General features: G+C 43.3%; 1 pseudogene; it reads right to left on the reverse strand.

Moving 5' to 3' along the window:
* Positions 1-12,060, reverse strand: part of LOC141133911 (unconventional myosin-Va-like) — a 78,372-nt pseudogene that overhangs the window by 46,761 nt on the left and 19,551 nt on the right.

Here is a 12,060-nt window from a genome sequence, read left to right on the forward strand (position 1 = left end):
TATATCTGGGCACTGAATGATTTGGATCCATATCATTTTGTATATAGTGTGGCATTTCAATTTTTACTCTTGCCACTTTGCCCTATAAATCAAGGAAATTGTGGTGGTCTGCTAGGGTATGGACGCTACCTGCCAAATAAAATAACCAGATCACCTACATCGCCCTCATCACAACACTACTGGATAGCAACACCTATAAGGCAACTTTATGGGTCCAGCTCAATCTTTCAACTTTTGTACAATCCAATTATTTATCACTTTCATAAAAGTTAATTTTACAAAAAATAAAAATGTAGTAGTGAGTCTATAACATTTTGTTTACCTTTTTGTTGATTGGATTTGTCTAAATACGAAAAAAATTGTTGTGTGTAACTTGAGTTGTAACTATTTAGGTATATAAGAAATATGAAAATGCAATAAGAAATATGAAAATGCGATATTTCATATATTTACCTGATTAAACTATTAAAAAAATTAATTAAATCATGTTCCGAACACAATACCTTTTATATTAATTAAAAAACTGCTGACCGAACCCTTCAAAAATTGAATTCAGATAATCTCAACAGTTCGGCTTGGTTTCTGAATCACAGACACTTCCTAATAAAAGCAATCTGTTACTCACCTTGCCAGGTCCCTGGGATACACGACCTGTATACACTACCTTTCAGAACTATGGATCTCATAGTCACAGGGATCCTAGTCCGAACCCACTTGGGCAATACAGCTAGGAAGTGGCCAATCAGATGGTCCAGGCATTCCCCGCCCTGCAGCCATGCATATACATGTGCAGCTGTGGGTCAGAGAATGTCTTGGGCCACTTATGATTGGTTAAATTCAGTGATAATGCCCAGATGAGCTCAGACCATGATCCAAACATACCCACAGTCATCCCTAGTCATAGGCAGGCCATACACAGTGCAAATTTCTTTTCTGCAACTACGAGTTGCAAGAAATAAATTCACACGATTCCCCCATCAACACAGAGACAGTGCTGACGGGGGAATCAGCAATTATCTTCTCCCAGCAGGGGAAGCCATCCATGCCAGGAGAAGAGCGTGATTATTGCTAGCAGCTGCTAGTGATAATCGCAAGAGAATCTGGCAGGCTGGTTGTACCCAAGTTGACAGATCGATCAACTTGGTACATTCAGCCTGCCCATTAACAGTTCAAATTTTGACCGGTTCCTGCTGAAGTGGCTGAGATTCAAACCATGTATTACCGGCCATTGCCCCAGAATTCCCTCACTTACTCACACATTAAGATTTATAGATATAATCTTTAGGATTGTAAACTAATAAGTGCTGCATAAATGGCATTAGGAAGATGGACAGAGTTCAACTGAGTTTGATGGTATTAACAAAATGTACACAAATAAACTACATTACACCTAAAACTAGAGAAACCAAAAGAAAAAAATATGATCATGTTTGCTGTTTGGTAATGGTAAATGCCAGGACTGTGGTGAAATTAAAAAGGCAAAAAAATAAAATTATGAAATCACTGTACACAAAATGTCAAAGCAGATGGGGCAAACTTTGCAACATTCCATATCTGACATACAACGTTATCTGTAAGTATGGAGATTCAAATCTGTATGTCACTCAACCTGCACTGGATTGTATATAATGTCATGTACAATAAACAATGGTGAAATTAAATTGCAATCTAGAGAATTTCATTGGGTTGTGGTTAGAATAACTTTGTGTACAGATGCGGTTAGTAAGAAGTTGTGCTCTTGTGCTGAACATGAAGACAGGACACAATGACACTGAAAGCTGTGATGGTAAGGGACACAATGAAGCCTTGTCATGTCGACAGCATCAGACAGCCAGACAGGCTGAATCTCAGTTAGTTTTCAACGACACTACAAGGACAAAAGAGCAAGCAGATGTGTGATTTACATACAATGATCCGTCTGTAAAGTGAAATCCGGTACGATTGATACTTCATGGGATCATCTGCTTAGAACTACTCAAAATACTGAAAAAATAGGTAGAATGCATGTACCCTCTTCAATTAGAATTTCACATTAAGGACTAATTTGTTCACAATGACCAATAATTACAAATCTCAATTCCAGAGCCATGGTTAATAAATTAAAAGCATGATTTTAGATTTCACATATAATATTTTACTATGCTAGTAAAACAATTTCATTGGTAATGCTGTCTTGTGCATGGTGCTCCTAAAAACAGCCAAATACGGTATTTCCAAATAAAGTAAGTGGTCTAGTAACAGAATGATTTAAATTCTTCTCACCAAAAATAATCCATATTAAATGGGGCTTGTCTAATAGGAGACACACATGTAGCCATTGAGGTTGATTTACCAAAACTTGAGCAAAGAAACCAGCAACAAAAACAGAGCAACTGCCCACAGAAACCAATAATGCTACCTGCACACTATGCTCTGTGTAGCACTGGTAGATTTGTGATCTACCACGTTAGGTAAATTTAGTAACTTGTTCGTTAGGAAGGTTAAGTTTGCCTCTGTTCCAGCTTGGCTGACGTTGCGTGTGTTTCCATGCTGACCGGTGGGTGTCGCTGTTATCACTGGTTAGTGTTGGAAAGTCAACGTGTCGAAGCGTATGGATGCTCTTTTGTCCCGGAGACAACTCGGTGGAGGTGGTCCTCAGAGTTGCATTCTGGGCGAGGGTATTTATGGGACAGACATTTTTTGGGGTTCGTTTTACAGCCACCTGCTGGCCCTCCTGGCCGACAGGTATGCATTAGAGAGCTATCTTGTGGTCCTCCGTTCCGGAGGCCCACGTCGCTGCGGCGCAGGGGTGGGCCCAGAGGCCTGTCTGGGGCCTACCACAGCGGCCGAGAAATGGTCCTGAGCTGTCTATCCCGTGTGAAGAAGCTGGACATCCGAGGAGATCCCAGGGGAGGACCCGTCATGGAAGGATCATGCAGAGTGCTGGTCTGGAGAGGGGCCTGGTGACTCGGTTGGAGGACGTATCCGAAAGTAACTATACAGCATAGTGTTGCCGGGTTGGCTTAAAGGTTCAGGCACTGTGACTGACGTTCATTGCAGAAAAAGACCAATACATCCTGTGGCAGAGGATCGTACGGATTTGTCCCAAACAAGTCTGTGACAGAGACTTTTGTTCCTGCTATGTACTGGCTGCTAGGCAAGTGAGAGAGGCCTATCCAGGCGGGCAAGGAGTGTGTCCCATGAGGGGAGCGCATCCTATTATAATATCTAAATTCTACCAGGACATTTGTCAAAGACCCTACAAGAAGATATGAGTTTCTTCTGCAGTTTCCTTTCCACCTCTTTCCTGCTACTTCCTAAGCAAGTTGTTTAATAAAGCATTGAAAACGTACTCAAGTGTTGGTGTGTGTGTCGTCCAGAGGTAAACTCAACGGAACCCTAGACCCGCTGCCGGTGAAACAGAGGGAAGGAGAGTGAAGGTAACAGACCAACTTAAATTAGCAGCTCCATCGAGAGTTAGTGCTACATCTGCATAAAAACCAATCAGTTTCCAGGTATATTTTTGTCAAAGCTTAAAGTGATTGTGAAGGTAAAAAACAAAAAAATAACAAACAGGTCTATGACTAAGCACCAGTAAGGGGTGTGAAACGCGTCAGTTCTTTTTGATTCCACTGTTTCCGCATGCTGTATGGACTGAATTTTTATTTAATAAAGACATTTTCATTGAAGTGCGGCTGTCCAGACTTTCCCGTTTGCAAACATGTCTATACTTACCTGCTCTGTGCAATGGAATTGCATAGAGCGGCCGCTAACCTCCTCTTTTTGGGTCTTCCACTGGCGCTCCTGTCCACTCCTCTCTGTCCAGTGCCCCCATGCGAAGGCGCTTCCAATGAGGGCACTCATGCGCGCTGGCTCCCAAGCTCGGCTGCAGCATCCATTGACAGTGGGACTTGGCCCCCCCCCCTTCAGCGTCACTGGCTTTGATTGACAGCACTGGGAGCTAATGAATTCCAGTGCCCCAGCAAAGCCAGCCAGAGCCGGAAATGAGGGGAGAAGAGCTGCAGACGTGCACTGCAATCAGGGCTCAGGTAAGTGAAAGGGGGGGTGGGGGTGAGTGGGGATGCTGATGCTTAAACATTTTTTACCTTAATGCAAGGAATGCATTAAAAGCGAAGTATGAGATTTTTTTTTTTTTTTAATCATACTTACCTAGGTGGATGCAAGTCCGATGCTGCATATGTCCCTTGCCGGCTCTAAGCTTGAGAACCAATCGAACAAACACTGCTGATTGCTCAGTTCTCAGTGGTCCCTGAGCAGAAAACTGGTGATTGGCAGTCACCGCTGTCTGCTCTGCCCCCCCCCCACGCTCACCGCACTGAAACACTGGGCTGTGGGGCTGGGAGCGGCCGGCTCAGGCTCTCAGCGGCTCGCTGAGAGCCTGAGCCGGGTCCCGGTCCAGGTATGTGGGTGGATCCTGACCGCATGGTCATGTTTCCTGAGCCTGGACTAGCTCTGTGACATCAGTCTGCTGAAAACAGGTCACAGGAGTGCAGAACGAGCAAGCTTTGGCTGTACTTCTCCTTTAAGGTAAAAAATGTTTAGACTTTAGAACCACTTTAATTAAACAAGCTGAAGATAGACTGGCTATACATTAGATATTTTTCTTGTACAATTTTCCATTAGATTTACCTAAAACATATAATATACGATCAAACTGAAACACTTTCAATATGTATGCAGGCAGGCCTTTCCACTACATAGTCGAAGATAAATCTAAAGAAAATTGTAAAATGTATGGCCAGCTTTAGAAGCCGATTGGCTACCATGCACAGCTGCACCAGATTTTTTACTCTCCAGTAAATCATTCCCATGGTGTGTCAAATCCCAGCGTTTTAGTTCACCTGAGAGGCACAGATGCAGCGTGTAGCCCCGCTGTCTGCAGTCTGTTAAAGTTGATGGCAGGCTGAAATGGGGCTGAACGCTTCAATGAATGGTGCCCATGTTTAGTATGTGTTCAGGAACATATGCCCAGAATGCAGACGTGGCATCTCAAGTTTGCGCATTTATTTTATTTAAAATAGGCAAAAATGATAAATCCAGCAAAACTCTTTAAAGTGAAACTTCATTCCAAACATTTTTCCTGATGGATTTGATAGGAGTTATAGATGTATGTGTGTCCTTTGGGGAGATCTGGCTGTGTCACTGGAGCAGGAAGTAAAATAGAGCTCTAAAATGGGGGGGGGGGACAATAAAAACATTTTTATATTGTTTTTAGAAGTGCTAGAACCCCTATATCAAAAAATGTATTGATCCTGATACTTTTTCCTTTGTTACTCTAATCTATCTAAAACAAAAAGTTTTGGCTTGAGTTCCTCTCCAAATAAAGAATTCAGATCTCCGCTTCATCTCTTCTCCATGTGCCCTCATGGCAAGCCACTTGGGGGCACACGTGCAGTCACAATCCCCGAGCTGGGCTGTGTGCTTCCATAGACACATACAGCGCAGCACGGTCCTGCACCCCATTCCCTTCTCACAGGATTTGACTGACAGCAGCAGAAGCGTCAATGGCTCCCACTGCTTTCAGAAAAGTATGTGAGAGCAGACAGAGGGGAAAGAGAGGGGAGAGAAGACTGTAAGCTAGGCACAGTGCTGGATCAATATGGGACTTGGGTAAGTGCTGGAGGGGGACGGGGACATATAGTGAAAAAGTGTTTACCTTAAAGTGCTAATAAATCCAAGAGAAAGCATGTGTTCTATTGCAGCTTACCAATTCTTAGATGTGTTGGCTGCATTCGTTTTACAGAATAAGTTCACTTAAAAAAAAAAAAAAAAAAAAAAAAAATATGTGTATTCATTTTTTGCAGTAGGAGCCTGGAAAGCATTGCACCAGCAATCAGCAGATGCCATGCAGGTCTCCTGCACACTGTCAGAGTATTTGCTTGCCATACATCCTGTACAGGGAAGCCGATACTCCTTGACAGGAAGACTCAATGAGCTACCACAGCGCTCCACAGTGCCACAGAGGACTACAAGGCGACAGCTCCTAGGGATGTCGGGACTTGTAGTTCATTCAGAGCTGTGTGTATGAATGATGCGCCCGTGTGGGCGGAGCCCACTGCAGCACTGGTAACGTGCTACATGTTCCACCATAAAATTGGGTGTAGCATGTTCCCAAAGGTGAACTTATCCTTATATCATCTCTACTATCACCTGGTGATCTGGCCGGTAATTTTGCTGTGTTTCAAAAGAACAAGCTCTCCTGCAGATGTAGCAGTTTGAGGGATGAGGCAAACCCATTAACACTTACAGGGGTGCTTACAATCATCAGATTTTATTTATGTAAAACCTTTATTCCTAAAAAAAAGTCTGCTGTAACTGCATATAAAAGTGTGAGCTGGAGTTTGGCTTCAATGTGTTAGTGTATCTAAATCTGCTATTACATCTAACACTCTCCTACCCCCAGTCTGACAACAATGCTCTCCAAAAAGGTGCCCCCTGTGCTCCTTTATCCAGTGTGGAGGCACTCTAGTACAGGAGGTGCGATACTGGCCAGATCACCAGGTGAGAACAAAGGGAAAAAAGCAAAAAAAAAGAAAACTAATAGAGCCACCACATCAAATGATTGGTAATCTGCAATTCATTTCTGTTTTTGGGTTTAATACCATTTTAATGCAGAGAATGCATTAGGTAAAGACCTTTAGAGATTAGAACCACTTTAAATTGATATGTACCTTTTCAGCCCCAGGAGTCCAGTGTAGTGATTATAGCATAGGGCTTTCCAAACACTTAATCCTATTCCTCCCTCTACCATGTCCATAATCCTGCTATGGCAGCCAGGAATATACTTGAAAAGACAATCCTTCCATTTCCATTACAGGCAAGATTCTCTTTTTTAATTGCTTTTCCTATGCAGACAGCATATAGAAGAAAATGACAGTGGGCAGCCTTGAGTTGCAGACAAATGAATAAATGAAAACACAATCTAAGCAATACTTTTGAGGACATCCCCAATGAATGACCTACATACCAGATTCTCATTGGTCAGCCGGGTAATCTCATGCTGTAAACTGGCTTCAATTCGAGCCTCAGGAGGCAGTTGCAGGTTCTGGGCAAGTAGCTGTTGCTGGCGGTTGTTTTCCTCCCGTAGACCCTGGATCTCTCCCTTGAGAGCTTCCAACTCATTCTCATAGCTCTTCTTCTGAGTTTGGAGCTGTGACTCTAGAACTCTAAACGGCAGTATAAAAAAGTCAATATTTGCTATACATCTCTTGGCTTTTTCTCTGTATGAAAGTAAAGCAGCAGAATTAAAGCATCAGCCCCATTCACCATGGCAAAACACACAAACCCATAAACGTTTTCTATAAGTAGTACTGGGTTTAAAACAGGACTGTTACATAAACCATCCAGGACAAACACATTGCTGGGTTAGTTTTATTCCATTCATATTGTCCCTAGTGCATGTATCTGTTTGGCTAGTGCAGGGGCATTAGACTGTGAGCTCCCTTAGAGGTAAGAATCTGGAGTAGATGATCCTACATAGAATATAAAACAATTAAAAATCAAGGTCACATAGTATAAATTATTAGAAAACATTTGTGTGTATTGATTATGATAAAATAAAGAGAGGACACATCCTCTGCTGGGTAAAATGCTAATGTGGTTTACTACATCGTTGCTTTTTTTTAATTTAAAGAGTAACTCCACTTTTGTTGAGAAACAAACATTCCCATCTGGTTGATCTATGTACATTGCAAGGGTTTTAACAAACTTTGTTGCAAAGTCCTGCCTTTTGTTATTCTGAAGAAATCACAGTTTGTTTCTCTGTGCCCATATGCTAAGTGAGTCTAATGGGAGTGGTTTCATAATTATCAATCAACTGCAACACCTGCAGGATTAATGAGGAAAACTTCAGGGTTAGCATCCCTTTAGAAGTGATTTTCTATCAAGAGTATCTTACCAAAAATGACATTTGTGTTGCAGGGGATGCCTGAAATCTGACTTGTGTCTTAGTGCAGACTTCTGGGAAAATTAGTGAGCCAATCACACAAGCAGGAAACTGTTTCTGGGCAGCATTCAGCATTCTGTACACATTCTGTCTACAGAACACCTCCAGGTAGCCATATTGCTGTAGATTGAAAAGGAAAGATACTTTTAAAAAAATTCAATTACAATATGACTTTTGTTGGGATTTTATGTGATAGACCAACACAAAGTGGCACATAATTGTGAAGTGGAAGGAAAATTGTAAATGGTTTTTAAATATTTTTTACAAATAAATTTGTGAAAAGTGTGGTGTGCATTTGTATTCAGCCTCCCCCATTCAATACTTTGAAGAAACAACCTTTCACTGCAATTACAGCTGCAAGTCTTTTTGGGTATGTCTCTACCAGCTTTGCACATCTTGAGAGGGACATTTTTGCCCATTCTTCTTTGCAAAATAGCTCAAGCTCTGTCAGACTGGATAGAGCGTCTGAACAGAAATTTTCAAATCTTGCCACAGATTCTCAATTGGATTTAGGTCTGGATTTTGACTAGGCCATTCTAACACATGAATATGCTTTCATCTAAACCATTCCATTATAGCTCTGGCCGTATGTTTAGGGTGGTTGTCCTGCTGGAAGGTGAACCTCTGCCACAGTCTCAAGTCTTTTGCAGACTCAAACAGGTTTTCTTCTAAGATTGTCCTGTATTTGGCTCCATCCACCTTCCCATCAGCTCTGACCAGCTTCCCTGTCCCTGCTAAAGAAAAGCATCCCCACAACATGATGCTGCCACCACCACGTTTCACGGTGGGGATGGTGTGTTCAGGGTGATGTGCAGTGTTCGTTTTCCGCCTTTAGGCCAAAAAGTTCAACTTTGGTCTCATCTGACCAGAGCACCTTCTTCCACACGTTTGCTGTGTCCCCCACATGGCTTCTCACAAACTGCAAACTGGACTTCTTATGGCTTTCTTTCAACAATGGCTTTCTTCACTCCACTCTTCCATAAAGGCCAGATTTTTGGAGTGCAAAACAATAGTTGTCCTGTGGACAGATTCTCCCACATGAGCTGTGGATCTCTGCAGCTCCTCCAGAGTAACCATGGGCCTCTTGGCTGCTTCTCTGATTAATGCTCTCCTTGCCCGGCCTGTCAGTTTAGGTGGACGGTCATGTCTCGGTAGGTTTGCAGTTGTGCCATACTCTTTCTATTTCCGAATCATGGATTGAACAGTGCTCTGTGAGATGTTCAAAGCTTGGGATGTTTTTTTTATAACCTAACCCTGCTTTAAACTTCTCCGCAACTTTATGCCTGACCTGTCTGGTGTGTTCTTTGGCCTTTACGATGCGGTTTGTTCACAAATATTCTCTAAAAAAAAACAACCTCTGAGGGCTTCACAGAACAGCTGTATTTATACTGAGATTAAATAACACACAGGTGGGCTCTATTTACTAATTAGGTGACTTCTAAAGGCAATTTGTTCCACTATATTTTAGTGAGGGGTATCAGAGTAAAGGGGCTGAATACAAATGCACGACACACTTTTCAGATATTTGTAATAAATTTTGAAAACCATTTATAATTTTCCTTCCACTTCACAATTGGTCTATTACATAAAATCCCAATACATTTACATTTTTGATTGCAACATGACAAAATGTGGAACATTTCAAGGGGTATGAATACTTTTTCAAGGCACTGTATATTTTTTTTGCTATTTTTCTCCCATGAAAGTGGAGTTACCCTTTAACGTTTAGGGCTCCTTACACTAGTGGTTGGGAGGCAGTAAAACCCAGTGGTTAGCTGCAGATGGCCGCAGCCGGGGGTATTCACAAACGCCACGGCTGTGATGCTTTGCTTCATGGATGTGACAAGAATTATATCCCGTACTGCTTTTGGTGGGTGCTATTGCCTGTCGATCATGACCCATTTAAGTGAATAGGACTGCTCTACACATGGTTGGGCCTTGCTACGGTAAGGTTAAAGGGGTTAAAGCAGGTGGTGAGGAGGAGATACAACACCTCCTCACCGCTGATCAAATGCACTCTTCACCAAGAAAGCACGTGTAAACGAGACCTTACAGTATCAATTATGTGACATGTTACAGTTGCACTGGAACATGGCTTTAAAGCAGAACTCCGGGCAAAATGTTTTTTCCATGTCCTTGTTGCTAATCTCCTACCTTCACCAAGTTTGCCATCCATGTTCTTCTGAGCTCTGTAGCTCCTCTGTAATAGGCTGCTGAACGTGCTGAAAAATCTTTATTGCCTGCTGACTTCCTATTTGTAAGACAGCAGGCTTTTATCCCTCTTATAAGCTCAGCCAGCGGTCTGACACGCCCCCTTGTAGTCCTCTGAAAAAACAGTGAGGAAGCAGACATCCTGTGCACGGAAGGGCTCTCACAGCCCCCGTTCTGTGGCGCCCACGGAGGAGGTGTCCTTCTCCTCCCTCCTTCTCCTCCCTGCCAGCAATCCGCCCATCCACAGTCTCCCCGCTGCATAGCCCGCTATTGTGATCTCCGTGCAGAGCTGATATTTTTATTAGAAATCGCTTGTATGACACAGCGGGGATGTCCCGCTGTGTCAGGTATAGTATATCAGAACACCGATCGCTGATGTCCAACTCCCTCCGGTATTGGCACAGTGCGCAGCGCTTCGTTGTTCATTTCTAATAATAATCCCAGCTCGGCACTGGTGGTGGTGGTCCCCGACATTCGGCACTGGTGGTGGTGGTCCCCGACATTCGGCACTGGTGGTGGTGGTCCCCGACATTCGGCACTGGTGGTGGTGGTCCCCGACATTCGGCACTGGTGGTGGTGGTCCCCGACATTCGGCACTGGTGGTCCCCGACATTCGGCACTAGTGGTCCTCGACATTCGGCACTAGTGGTCCCCGACATTCGGCACTGGTGGTCCCCGACATTCGGCACTAGTGGTCCCCGACATTCGGCACTAGTGGTCCCCGACATTCGGCACTAGTGGTCCCCGACATTCGGCACTAGTGGTCCCCGACATTCGGCACTAGTGGTCCCCGACATTCGGCACTAGTGGTGGTGGTCCCCGACATTCGGCACTAGTGGTGGTGGTCCCCGACATTCGGCACTAGTGGTGGTGGTCCCCGACATTCGGCACTAGTGGTGGTGGTCCCCGACATTCGGCACTAGTGGTGGTGGTCCCCGACATTCGGCACTAGTGGTGGTGGTCCCCGACCACTTTAAATGCGCCAGTTTTAAAAAATAGAAAGTATTCAAAAACGCTGATCTTGGTGTTGTGAATACTTTCAAGTGCAGAGGAGGAGTTTGGAGTCTTTTAGACCCCAGATCTCTCTATAAAGAGTACCTGTCACTGACTATTACTGTCACAAGGGATGTTTACATTCCTTGTGACAGCAATAACAATGATAAAAATTTTTAATAAAAATGTAAAAGGACAGTGTAAAAATAAAAATGTACAGATTATCGGCACATAATATCGATGGTCTGAGAGGTGGCCGAAAAATCTGTATTGTATCGGCACCAAAAAAAAAAAAACCGATATCGGTCGATCCCTACTTTTTACCATGCTAAAACACAAGAAAAAAGTTTTTCCCTTTAAATCTTATGGGACTCTTCAAACCATTTCGGTGTTCAAAAACCACCAGCTCAAAAACGAAGCTCCCCATTGAAATGAATAGAAAACATGGCAAAACCAGATCAAAAAATGCAACACGTTTTGCATTTTTGGTGCCTATTTTTTTTTTTTTGAGTCATTTGCCCATTTCTCATGGGTGCAGACAACCAAAAAACGCACCAGAAACGCAGCAAAAAACATGCGTTTTTGCAACGGAGCAGTATGAACGCCGCCCAAATCACCTACCCAAATTAGAAAAATCAACAAAATGTTTTTGGAATCTAGGGTTAGGAAAGAGTCTTGCTGCAAACATCGGGCTTTTCGGCCTCATGCACATGGGCAGTTTAAGGCATCAATGGGCTTTACGTGCGTATTTCTGTACCTGGGAGAGTCAGCTGCAGTGTACAATAACTAGATATTTGTGAGCACACCAAGGATCATCAATTTCGTCCAAAGGGGTTTTTATTCAAGAAAGATCACATCACAAAATAGTATAGTGCAATGTTACGGAGCCACACAGGGCCCCTTCGTCAGGC

The sequence above is a fragment of the Aquarana catesbeiana genome, linkage group LG03, assembly GCF_042186555.1.
Source record: "Aquarana catesbeiana isolate 2022-GZ linkage group LG03, ASM4218655v1, whole genome shotgun sequence".
Classification (NCBI taxonomy): Eukaryota; Metazoa; Chordata; class Amphibia; order Anura; family Ranidae; genus Aquarana; species Aquarana catesbeiana.